The sequence below is a fragment of the Candoia aspera genome, chromosome 15 (genome assembly GCF_035149785.1).
Source record: "Candoia aspera isolate rCanAsp1 chromosome 15, rCanAsp1.hap2, whole genome shotgun sequence".
Classification (NCBI taxonomy): domain Eukaryota; kingdom Metazoa; phylum Chordata; class Lepidosauria; order Squamata; family Boidae; genus Candoia; species Candoia aspera.
Genome location: NC_086167.1, coordinates 2432283 through 2445610, shown reverse-complemented (window position 1 = coordinate 2445610; position 13328 = coordinate 2432283).

Genomic DNA, 13328 nt, shown 5'->3' with positions numbered 1-13328 from the left:
TAGTTTAAGCCCCTTGTTTCTTGTCCTGTCTTCTGCAACAACTCTGAAAAATTCTGCCTGTCTTCTACAGAACAGCTCTTAAGATACTGTCATATCGCCCTTCCTCCACCATGTCTTCTCTTCTCCAGGCTAAATCCTTTCCTCAGAAGTATTTTCTTCAAGACTTTTTATCATCTTGATTACTCACTTCTGGGCACCCTCCAGTTTGTCAGTGTGTTTCCCAAAATGCAGAGCCCAGAACTGACATAATATTTATTTAATTTCTTTTGTATTGTTTTAATTGTTTGACTGTTTTTTATGATTGTTAGCCACCCAGAGTCACTGGTTTGAGATGGGTGGCTATATAAATTGAACGAACAAACAAACAAATAAGTATTCTAGGCGTGGTCTGACCAACAGAGAATAGAGAAGAACAATGACCTTGACTCTACACTTCTGTGAATGTAACCAAGGATTGCATTTGGGTTTTTTGTAGCTGCATAGCTCTGTTGGCTCATGCTTAGAGTATGATCCACAAGGACACCCATGCCCTGATACCCAAGGTGGTCTCCCCCATTGTATGCTCTTGATGATTTTTACTACTGAAATGAAGGAGTCAAACATCTTCACGTATAGCTCTTTGCATCTCCCCAGACTGAACCAATATAACTTGGTTTAATTATGCAAAATTTTACAAAATCCAAACTCTGCACAATACTTGCATCATTTCCACACCCTTCAGAAATCTTGATGCAGAATGTTTACCTTCCTTTCCCCCTCGTGTGTCGACTACCAACTGTTTTCTTTTGCAGCTCTGCAGTTTGATGGTAATAGCTTTGATCAGCAGAGCAGGACTCTTACTTGGAGCATAACCTGGGGAGTAACATTAGTACAATGGCTGTGTAAATAGCACTGTCTTGATTAACACTTTGGTTTTCTCAGGAGAGCCACAGCACGTGAGCCATAAAGACAGATGGGTAAGGGATGCAGGATTTCAGGGAGACATTCAGATGTTGAGACTTACATGCATATAACATGCATGTACCAGTAAAGAGCCCCAGGTAATTGATCTCCAATTCTGAAGCCATCCAAGAAACAAATCTCCTTTCTCTGCATTAGCTCCAGCGTGGATGCAGTTAATAACCACAACTGTGTGCGTTAGCAAGATTGCAGTGCTGCATCTGGACCCTGCAGTGGGAAGACCAGTTCTGCACTGTGTGGTGACAGCAAGGTGCTCTCAATTTGTTCTCAGGAAGGTTCCCCTGGGCCCGGTTTCTTCAATTTTACTTCCCTTGACCTTGACAGGGACTATTTGTTGCTCTGTGTCCCTCTGGACAAGTCCAGGCAAGTCCCTGATGCTCCGCTTGTCTGCTTTTACGTTTGTAATGATGCTCTTCCCCAGCCTGGCACCATTCCTACCAACTGCTCTTAGGATCACTCCAATACCATCTGGCTCAAAGAAAGGTTGATGAAATATCTGCCTGCTGGTCCCTCTTTTGGAAACCTCAGCGGCACCCTTTCTGTCAAAGGAAGAACCCTTAGAGGGTTCGGTTGCTCCTCAAACCAAGTAGGCTCCCCATCCCTTCTTCATGCAAGCTGCCAGTCCCCGCTATGCAGCTTCTTCGCAGCTCTTCTCCAGGTCTCAGCTGTTTCTCTCCAGCCCCACTGTGTGGATCTAGCCTCCAGGCATGCCTTTCTTTCTTCCTTGTTTAGCACAGGGATGGGAAGCCAGAAGATCTGGGGGCTGGATGCCCCCCAGTTGCAAAAACCACATGCATGCTGAGACTCCAGAGCAAGATTGGAAAGCAGAGGGCCAATAACCCATAACAGGGTCTGTTTAACGGCAGGCAATTGAATTAACTACAGCTGGCTGGGTTCACACAACACGGTGAGCCATCAACCCTGGTTTACAAGCCCCAGTGGCCACACTGGGTACAACCCGATGGGCCACACAAAACAACCCCATTATAGCTTCACGCAATGTGAACCAAGCCACTGAGCAGAAAGCAGGAGCCCAGCTTTGACCTGATTTCGCCTCTCCCTCCACCCCTGCCCCTCCAGTGAGCTTGCAACCCCTCCAGCAGATGCTTGGAGGAAATTCAGTCCTTGGCATAAAGAAAGTTCCCCTCCCTGGTTCACAAGGTGCTTGCCCCATCCAAACCTCAGCCATTAAGATAGCCCATAAAATAACAGATGGGATACAATTCTTATACTGAGCCATCAAAAACCGTAAGAATTCTACTCATCTGAGTACAGGGGCCACTGAAAACGTCTGTCCTGGAAATGTGGCTTTTCCTTCTTCCAGCTGTGTTAAGTGGGAGGGTGGGGGTGGGGCATGGCTCTAAATTCTCAGCAACTTCATTGCCCAGGACCCACAATAATGAAACCATACTAAGCTGTATATCATCCCCTATAATATATATATATATATATATATGTATATGTATATGTATATGTATATGTATATGTATATATGTATGTATGTATGTATGTATATATATATTTGTATATGTTTATTCCTACTATCCACCGCCAATGATGACAAGAGGGCAAAAGAGTTTCTGGGGATCTCCATAAGGTCCCCCCCCCCCGCCCACTTTCTGGCAGTTTATTCATGTGCTTGTGACTATTTGCCCCTTGAAGGTGAACCTTTACCCCCCTCCCAGGGGTAGAAAGGGAGTTTGGCCTTCCCCTGGTTGTGACAGCCCATTTCAGGTTGCTGAGAGTTGACGACGACTTGGTGGTATATAATCAATCACTCAGTCTATCCGTGGGCACTCATGCCAGTGATGCCACACCCTTTGTGTGTTCCCCAAGGCAGAGAAGCCCCTCTGACCACTGGAGATCCACAGTGGCACTTTGCATTCTCCTCAACTTAGAAAGAGCGAGAACAAGAAGGAGTGCAGCTTCGGATGACAGATTTGTAGATGGGAGCAAAGAGTTCCAGGTTCTGCCAGAAGGACCAATGAATCAACCCTGGACCAAGTAAAAGCTGGCCGTTCCCCTGAGGCACTGATCAGGAAGCAGAGACTCACATTCTTTGGGCATGGAGGGGATGATGGAACAGAAAAAATCATTATGCTTGGCTGCAGCCTCCACAATAAACCACAATAACGCCCAAATATTAGCACATCTGCTGTGATGTCATCACAAGCCCACCACCTGTGTGGACCTGTATCCCAAGAGCTGCCTCAAGGACATCAGGTGTGGTGTTTGCATGATGATGTTTTGCCCCCCTCTTGCCCCCTCCCCCCCTTGGACACCCAAGATGCAAATTTGAGGAGAGCAGAAGAGGAAGACAACAGACAAGATGGACAGAAAGGATCAAACAGTTTACAGGAACGCCTTTGGAGGGTCTCTACATCAGTGTTTCTCAGCCCTGGCGACTTTCAGGCGTGTGGACTTCAGCTCCCAGAATTCTCGGAGCTGAACTCCACATGTCTTAAAGTTGCCAGGGTTGAGAAGCACTGCTCTGCATTGTTGCTATGGACGAGTTGGGGTGGTGAGCCCACGCAGAAGCCGAATCTGCCTCAGTGACACCTAACAAATTTGCTAAAACTTAATAATCATCTGCAGGGTTCATCCTAGACCAAGTGGAATTTCAAGCAGGAAGCTTCCTCAGGCACCCACATCACTCCCTTGCTGTTCATGGACCTTCTGCAATGCCTGAACTGCAGGGACCGCTCTCCTCTCAACATCTGAGGCATTTTATTTACGTCAGGGAGTGCTAGAACCCTGGAGTGGGAAGCCATGACGTCCAACCCCCCCGGTCAACAGAGGAACCCAAATTCCAGCATCCCAGGGAGGCGGCTGTCCAGCCTCCACTTGTCCACACCTGACCAAGAGGCGTCCACATCTTCTCAGAGCCATCGCTGCCAAATGGCTGTTCCAGTTTTCTAATGTGTGGCTGGAATCTGCCTCCAGGTACCACCTCTCTGTAAACGAAACACCGCGGCTTCCTCAAAGCTTTTATTTTACTACCACCTGAAATGTGCTGACAGAAAGTAATCAAATATTTTCATCTGGGGTAGAAAAGTCTTCAGGTAGGTGCACGGGTGTCTGCAGGTTACGGTCAAAAACGTCAGCCGTGAGAGTGCAACTGAAGCTCCGCTTGTCTGTTCTGTGCGCCAAGCCTAAAACCAGGCAGCAGCTTTGATTGCTCTGTCATGGCTGCCATCTTAACTTTTTTGACCATGCCCTGGGGAATCCTGAACGTGTGCCTCACCAGAGCCAACAGTCCTAGCACCTTTCCTGTCTGTCTTCTCCTCAGTTCTGAGGGCAATTGGGCACAGTGCAAAGCATCTTCCTTTCTTTGAGGGAGCTGAACTGGACTTTGCGTGTGGAGCAGAGCCAGGCAGCCCTCCAGGACCACAGCTGCACCCCGGGCTTCCTTTCCTCATGACAAGGAAGGGCCGGAGAAAAAGGCCTGGCAATTGCTTTCTTTGTGCATAGAAAAGTAGCCGTGGGAAAGATGTCCGTGAAACTGCCTGAGCTTTTCCAGAAAGCAGCGTCTGTTCTAGAAAAGCAATAACAAAAATGTCTCCTTGGAGAGCACAGACTTCTGAGCGTTAGAAAGCCAGTCTGGATGGGCAAACTTTGCATGGCCGAGGGTCACGTTCATGGCCGACCATTAGCTGCACCAGGTAGGTTTGGGGGGGCGAAGAGTTAGGGAGAGGGCCCTTTTGATTTTTTCCCCTTCATGGTAAGCTCCTTTGGAGCTGTCACTTCAGTTCTCCTGCCTGAACATGGTGGGAAACGAGGCTGTGGGTCTTGAGAATTGTGGTCAAGGCCAATCTCTTCAAAGAGAGATTGGGCAGGCAGTAGATGCTCCTGTATCCTTGCTCGCCTTATGAGTATTTGGGTATGCCTGTGCTTGCATAATATTACAGTATCATAATTATCATATTATAACATTACACAGTCTGTAATATTATGATCTATCAGGGCCTCACAATAACTTACAGCAAATAAGGTGCAATAAAATCTAAATAACCATAATACAGGGCTTCCAGGACATTAAAAAAAAGCAAGTAGCATGCATAATATTTTAGATCAGAGAGGCTGACAGGTTGTCATCAGTATTTTGAACACTGCCTGCAGGTACCTGATTTGCTGACTATTAGAGGTGGCTACTTTTGAAAAGAAAAAGCTCTCTAAATAGGGATAAGCCCACGAGAAGTAATAAATAGATCCACAGTGTAAAATGAATGCCCATCAATGAGTGTGTTTGCAAAATTGCCAGCATTCATTTTCAGGCCTGTGGAACGTCATAGCAATGTCAGAGGCAGCCCAAGCTTGTTTTCCCTGGGAAACAGAGGGGGCCGTGGATGTGTGGCTCAGGCGTTAATTCCTTTAACATGAGGAACTCCAGTGTGGGCTTCTTGGCTGCCTCATTCTGTTTCAAGTCCAGCGTGGGGATTTTTTAAGATGTAAAAAGTATAATGGAGAAAAAACGGCTACCTTCTACCATGGAAGAAGATTGTACGTTGATTCCAGTATCAGCGGCTGCCTCAGAAAAACTTTCTGCACTTGGATGGCCCAGAAGCCTCTGCAGGTGGCCTTCTGCTGGAAGCATTGCTAAATCAATCTGCTCAATAAATAAACAAATAAATGTTCCCGGCTTCTGACAGCAGACTGGAGAGAAAAATCACAGACGTAAGTGTTGGGAGGGATCTGGGATCTCATCTTTTCTAGCCCCACCACCAGATGCAGGAATTCCCCCCCACCCCACCCAGCCTTCTCACAAGGTGGCTGTCCAGCCTCTGCTGAAACACCGCCAGCAAGGGAGAGTCTGGCATATCCTGAGGCAGCCTGTTCCGCCGTTGAACAGCTCTCAGTTAGGAAAGTTCTCCTGATGCCCAGCTCAGATGAGCCGAGTTGCAATTTTGATCCCCTGGTTTGTTGTCCTGCCTTCTGTAACAACTCTGAAAAATTCTGCCCCATCAGAAACTTAAAGACAGCACTGGGTGGGAGGGGGGTTGTTCCTGTGGCCTTTTCTTTTTCCTCAACACCTTCAACCATTCCCCATCACTTTTTCCTTCCTGGACCTTCTCATCTTGGTCGCTTACCGCTGGACAGCCTCCAGCCTACCAATGTCCTTCCTTAAATGTGATGCCTGGAATTGGGTGCAATCTTCTAGTTATAGCCTGAAAACAAGGCAGAATAGAGAGAAAAAACAAACTCTCTTGATTTTGACATAATAGTTCAGTTGATTCAGCCTCGGTACACATTTGTATTTTTTGCAGCTGCATCACAACATTGGCTTATGTTCAGCTTGAGATAGATAGATATAGATAAATTTTATTAAAAGTTTTAAAGAGAACATAAAAACTAACACAAACTAATACAGAATGAAGAAAACAATGAAAGAAAAAGAAAAAAGTGCAGAAAAAAAGATAAAAAGAAACAGAAAGAAGCAGCTTCCAATTTTCTTTGCAGCAAATATAAGCATGATTACGAAGTTTTCCCTTACTCTATGATTACAGAAAAAGCTACTTTTTTCTATTATCTATTTTCTTTCTAACTGAAATACTTTGGCCACATCATGAGAAGACAGGACACCCTGGAGAAGATGCTGATGCTGGGGAGAGTGGAAGGCAAAGGAAGAGGGGCCGACCGAGGGCAAGGTGGATGGATGATATTCTAGAGGTGACGGACTCGTCCCTGGGGGAGCTGGGGGTGTTGACGACTGACAGGATGCTCTGGCGTGGGCTGGCCCATGAAGTCACGAAGAGTCGGAAGCGACTAAATGAATAAACAACAATTTTCTTTCTAATCATCAAAACCACAAATCACAAGTGCATTTTTTTCCTGTTTCATGCAAAAAGTCTATAAGGGGCTTCCAGTCAGCCATAAACGTAGATATTGTCTTTTCTCTAATCAAGGAAGTCAATTTAGCCATCTCTGCAAATTCCATCATCTTCACCAACCATTCCTCTATGGTGGGTAGTGCCGAATTTTTCCACTCTTGAGCATATAGTAATCTCACAGTCGTCACAGATAAAAACAAAGTTCTATGGCTTTTTTCTAGTTGCCTGTCCATTAGACCCAAAAGAAAAGTCTCTGGTTTCAGTTGTACATTAGTCTTTAAAATCTTCTGAATTAGTGTCTTTATCCAAAATTTTTTGGCTTTTTTACATGTCCATCGTTCATGTTAAAAGGTCCCTTCATGTTGTTCACATTTCCAGCAAAGATTCAAAGTACCTTTGTACATTCTAGACAGTTTCTCTGGTGACAAATGTCAATGATACATCATTTTATAAAAAATCTCTTTAAGGCTAGAACATAATGAAAATTTCAGTCCTTTCAACCACAACTCACATTACAGGGCTGTTGTGGGGAAAATAGGAAGAGGAAGGAGTATTAGGTTATGTTCGCTACCTTGAGTTATTTCTAAAAATAATAAAGGCGGGATATAAATAAATACATAAATAAATTTTCCTAGTGATCCATTTGTATATTGTAGCCAAAAATTTTCACCCATTTTATCATACATTCTTTCATTTCTTCTGTCTCATATTTCAACAAAAGTTTATACATTTTAGCAATAACGTTCATCATTTGTACATATTTCTATTTCAAACTCAGTCTTGCATTGTTCAAAACCATAAAATCTTTTACCCACTTTTAACCTTTCTCATAATTGTACATAAGAAAACATGACTATCCTTCTGTTGTCAGCTCTTCTCTTGATTTCATTTTACAATCCCCTTGAGAAAATTCTAGCACATCATGATAAGTTAACCATTTATGTTTACTTACCATTTCTCATCTATAAAATGCTCTTGTGCTGAGGCTTATGTTTGCTTGTGACGCATCAACATACCCAGATCCGTTCTGCATGTACTGCCACACCGTCTAGTCCCCTGATCCTATTTTCTTGCCTTTGAGTTTTTCCTATCCGAATGTAAGGTTTTCATTGGTCCCTGCTGAGTTTCATCTTAATGACTTCTACCTCTTGTTCCAGTTTGATAAGATCCTTCTGAAACTGGATGCGGTCCTGTATGGTGTTTGCTGTCCACGGACCTTCATGTTATCTGCTTCCAAGTCATTTATAAATATTTTGAACAGCATAAGGCCTAGAACAGAACCCTCTGACCCAACACTCACTGCATCCTTCCAGCATGATATGAAGCCAGCTGAATAATCACTGGGTGAACCGTCCCTGTATCCATCTAATGATAGCACAGACCAGTCCTATCTACCATCTTTTCCCCTAGAAGCTCACATGGGGCTTTACTGTATTGAGTACTTTGATGAAGTCAAGGTATGCTCATAAGCATCCATGGGAGAGGGTGGGGGTTACGTATATAGGCTTTGATCATGCGGTTTCACCACCTTGACTTTTTTTACCTCCTGTAGACGTCCATGTAATGCAGGTATGCCCCACAGTCTCAGCACTGCATGTCAGCACAAAATGCTCAGAGCTGATGAGGCCCAATCCTTCCCTTCCCTAGAGAAGACTATGAAGGAGGAAAGCCAGGTTAGTCTATGGTGGCAAAAAGTCTGGAGGAGCCTGGTAGCTCCTTTTCTGACTAACAAAATGTGTTAAAAGACGGGGGCTTTTGTGAGCTGAAGGCCAGGTTTACCTGCACAGCTATGGGGAAGAGTCCCCCCCCCATTTCCTTCCCTTGTTGAATGTTCTTGCTGGAGTGAGAGTTTTCCCATCTCTCCCCACGCAAGTGGGGAGTTGTTCCAGCCAAGGACTGGGGGGACTGAGCAGTCCTTTGTTCTGGGGGGCAGGGGTGCTGTTTCCTGCCCTTCCCTGCTCGGCAGAGGATTCGCAGCACTCCTCTGGCTCTGCTCGAGTTTCTCAGAGCTCTGGAAGAGCAGCAGCAGCAGCAGCTGTAAAAGAGGCAGCGATCTGGGAGTTTTCCCCTCATCTGCCTGGTGCCATCCGGAACACTGGCTTAGACCGAATCTCACAGTACAGATACCAATGAGGAAGACAGGCGAGCAGAAAAGAATGCAAACACAGAAGTACAGCTCTGGGCTGCTTGTTTCTTTTACTGTGTACAATTGCACTTTTAAAAATAACATAGAAGTAATTTCCAAACTTTTTGTTCTCAAGGTTACCTTCACTGGAAAACAACACACTCATTTTATTTGCTTTTGACGCTTCTTCAGCAAGAACTGAACACGCTCCAGTGCAAAACAACAAACAAACTTTAGCATTTGTTAACTATGGAAAAGCAACATGCCACCCATTTAAATATAATAAGCAACTAATAATCCTGATTGTTTAATGCAGTGAAAGAAAGTTACAGTTAGCATCTAGATGACAGCTGCTGTACTTAGACCATGCTTTGTTTTTCTATTTTGAATGGAGCTGATTCTTAAGCATACTGGTGTGCATTGCAGCTTGTCTGGTCCTGGCTGAATACATGTCAAAGCACCTCTGTGTAAAATTAATCTGTTCCCTCTGCAGTAGAGGCTTCCCCAAAATGACTTGTGTTAGCCTGTTGCAGGGAAAACACACATGGAGCCACAGGACTCCTTTATGACCATGTTTCTTGTCAACGGCCTCAATTTTTGGAGGCAAGGGCTCCTTTGCCGGCTGTATGAAGCAGTTATCCAAATGCAGCAGCCAGATCAGAGAAGAAAACCTTGCCAGCCACAGCACCCAGCTGCCTCTCTGCCAGCTGGGGGCATCCTTGCTGAGCAAACCTGGCAAACACAAGGGAAGACCAGGGGAGAACTGATGGAACACCCCACCTAGCAGCAGGCCAGCACTGCAAGAAAGGGGAGCATTCAAACCCGAATGGGGATGGGTGTCATGTTCACTGTTTCAACATGCACTGTACATCGTAACGTTTCACATGCCATGGCACTGATGCGTGTTTCTGTTGGGAGGGAGCTGCTCCAAGCTGCCTCATGTAACTTTTAGCATTGGTTAGAAAGAAAGATAACTTGGTTGGATCCCCATCAAACCTGACAGAAAAGTCTTTCACCCCCACTCCTGTTGGGGCGAAACCGGTGGCTGCTTGAGTGGTAGTTGTCGCTCTGCAGGGTGGAGATTCATCCCGGAGCCGTCTCTGGCCCCGCTCCGCCGGCGGTCCGGGTGGGAGGATGGGGGATGGTTGCATGAAGCTGGGACCTCCGTTGTGCCTCCCCTGCCCCCCCAATGACAGAGACAGGTTTCTTAACATGTACTCCATCGCTTCTATTTTGGCCTCCACCACTCTTAGCCTTTCAGGGGTTTGAGATTCCTCCTTCCCTCGGGTGTTAGGCTGTCTCTCCGTTGACACCGTGGTAGATTCTACGTCTGGGGTCAGCGGGGACCGATGCTTCCAGGACGCCTGGGACGTCCCTGGCTGGGGTTCTCCCATTGCATCCCAGGTGATCAACTCTGCAGGCGATTCGCTGGGTGCCGGTTGCTCTGGTTCTCCCCCATCGTCAGATTCCTCCACCTCAGGGCTGGAACTCGAATCCTGCCGGAAATCTGAAGGTTCTGGGGTGAGGCTCAGTTCTCCGCTCTTGACCGTCGACTCGGGCCTCAAGCTAGCCGGCTCCTCAAGTCCCCCAGTCATGAGCTTGGACTCGGCCATCGTTAACTATTTTCCCTCACAAGAAACTGATCTTGGTAGGAGCTAACGGTACAACTTTGGTGATTCTCAGCTTTATGTAATGAATGCCTATTCTAAAACACTCTCAGACTCATGAGCAGGAATGCAAAGATATCTGATTTATTAAAGAATAGTATGCAGGATCACAAAGAAAGCTGAGAATGATAAAAGCGCGACAAATGCAAACTAAAAACCCTCGGTACAAATGAGATCCCTCCCCCCGTAGAATCTTCCCAAGCTCACAATCCCAGGTGCTCCTAACGGCTTCTGATGGTCTGCAGCTTCTGATGGTCTGCGGGAAAAGTCCTTGAGCAGAGCACATAACCCAAACACATTCCATTGAAATGAACACAGATACAGAGCTTGGTACAAGGTTTCACAGCAGCTCCCTCCCAAACAGAAACGCGCATCACGCCATGGCATGTGAAACGTTACGATGTACAGTGCACATTGAAACAGTGAACATGACAACGGGGTCCTGCTGTGCAGCTCTTGCCACAAATGAGATTTTGCCCTCTCAGCTGCTCCAGTTTGGAACCTCTTTTCCTGTTCACAGAAGCCCATCAGCTGGAGGAAAACTCAGAGGGGTCCCCAGCTGTTGGTTGGCAAAGAAAGGAGGTTGAAGGACATCAGCTGCCCCTTTGGGCAGGCCTGGCCCTAGTCTCCGTGGCTTCCCCGGGAGGTCTTGCAGGGCCGAGAAAGGCCTCTCTGCATCAGCCCTGGGTGCCGTGCAACCACCCCACCTGCACCCGTCTGCAGAGACCGCTTAACACAGCCAGGAGGACACCTGGATCTGAACATCTGCTTCTTTGGGGATCTCGGAGAAGCCATTCTCAGTCCGGCTGCAGGCCGGTGGAGCCGAGGGACACTGGCATCGCCCCTCTCCCTTCCCAGGCAGGCTCGGTCTGTTCCTATCAATGCCTTGATAAGATAAGCAGCCACTTCTGGGAAGGAAGTTCCATCCCGGCCCCCCGTTGTGGATGGAGAAGGGGGGGACCCAGGGGGGCAGCACTCGTGGCCTGCTGGCAGCCAGGCGGAGACCGCCTTCTCTGCCCAAGCAGCTCAAGGGCTGCAGGGGAAACCGAATGGCTGAGATTCCTCTGAGGCAATTTCAAGTAGGGGGACTCAGCCTCAGAGAGGACGAAGCGGATTTTGAATTAGAGTCGCCTGGTTCCAATATACTCTTGGGTAGAAGAAACCTGTCTTTGGTAAAAGGATAGTCATGAGCACACAACAGGCCAAGCTGCCATCTGAAAAATAGTTCTGTGTGTCCGTTCAGGACACGTGTAGTTAGAAAAGAAACATGGTGGGAAATGAGCAATGACTTCACGCAATCGTAGTCTCCCTCTTGGACAACCAGGTGTGAGCAGGAGGTCTTTCCGCTCCATTTCTGACCCTGTCTAGTAGAAGAACCATGCTTCTCAACCTTGGTAATGTTAAGATGTGTGGACTTCAACTCCAGAATTCTGCAGCCAACAACACTTTAGAACAGTGTTTCTCAACCTTGGTCACTTTACGAGGAAATGGACTTCAACTCCCAGCAGTCCCCAGCCAACATGGCTGGCTGGGGAATTCTGGGAGTTGAAGTCCACACGTCTTAATGTTGCCACGGTTGAGAAGCACTGCTTTAGAAGACACACATCCCTCTTGGCTTGTTGGACAGCTCAGCCTGCAGCCTGTGACTGACGCCCTGTGAGTCAAGAGCCGAGGGTCTCCTCCCATGGTACGCAAAGCACAGGGCCAGAGAGGTTGCGCCCTCTTTTTCAGCGCAGCAGCCTTGGTCACTGATTAGCCACATCTAGCAAACACTAAGCAGAGTTGCTGCCCCCCACCCGCCGTTGCACCCTCCCCATCCTCAGAAAGGGTTCCAAGCTGAGCTGCGGTGATTTTCAAAACAGTGGGAACAGTATGAAACTATCGGTTCTTCTTTCTAGTTCTTCCGCAAGGGGGCAAAGAACGGACACTCAGTCAGGGTCCTCCCCCAGCTGCACCCCCAGTTCAAGTTGTCTGCACCTGCTCAGTCATTTCCAAAAGGTGATGGGTGGTGGCAATGACAAGGGGAAGAGGCAAAGTCACGAGGTAGTGTGATGGCTGAGCCTCCATGGGAAGCATGAAGAGGGATGCTTGAACACAGGAGCCAGGTGGCATGATGAGGGGAGGTCCCCTCTTCCCCAAAATCTGAAAAACCTCAGCATCATCAATGGGGAAAAGTACTTTTATGTCAGATACTCCACAACTAAGCCCAAATAAAACAGTTCAACTGCAAATAATAATAATAATAATAATAATATCCCACCTTTTATATATATATAACTCAAGACCACAAACATACCCAATACTCATGCTTCCTATTTTCTCCACAACAACAACCCTGTGAGGTAGGCTGGGCTGAGAGAGAGCGAGAAAGAGAGAGAGACTGGCCCAAAGTCACCCATTCAGCTTTCAGGCCTGAGGGAGGCCTAGAACTCCATCTCCTGCTTTGTACCCCAGTGCCTTCACCCGCTACGCCACACTGGCCCTCACGAATGATAATGATGTGATATTGCACAAGGGCTGGTTCTGGAGTAACTTTTGTGGAGCTGCCCCAAGTTGGGTGTGGGAAGGCGTCTGCTTGCATCTCCTTAGACAGCCCAGATCCCACTGCCTCTGGCTGTGGGCAAAGAGCTGGGGCCTGTTCCTCTTCCTATCTCTCTCTCCTTTGAATACGCCCGATTTGGTTTCGTAAAACTGGTTCTCTGCCCCGAGAGGGACAGACAAGCAGCCAGATTCCAGAATATCTGGCCA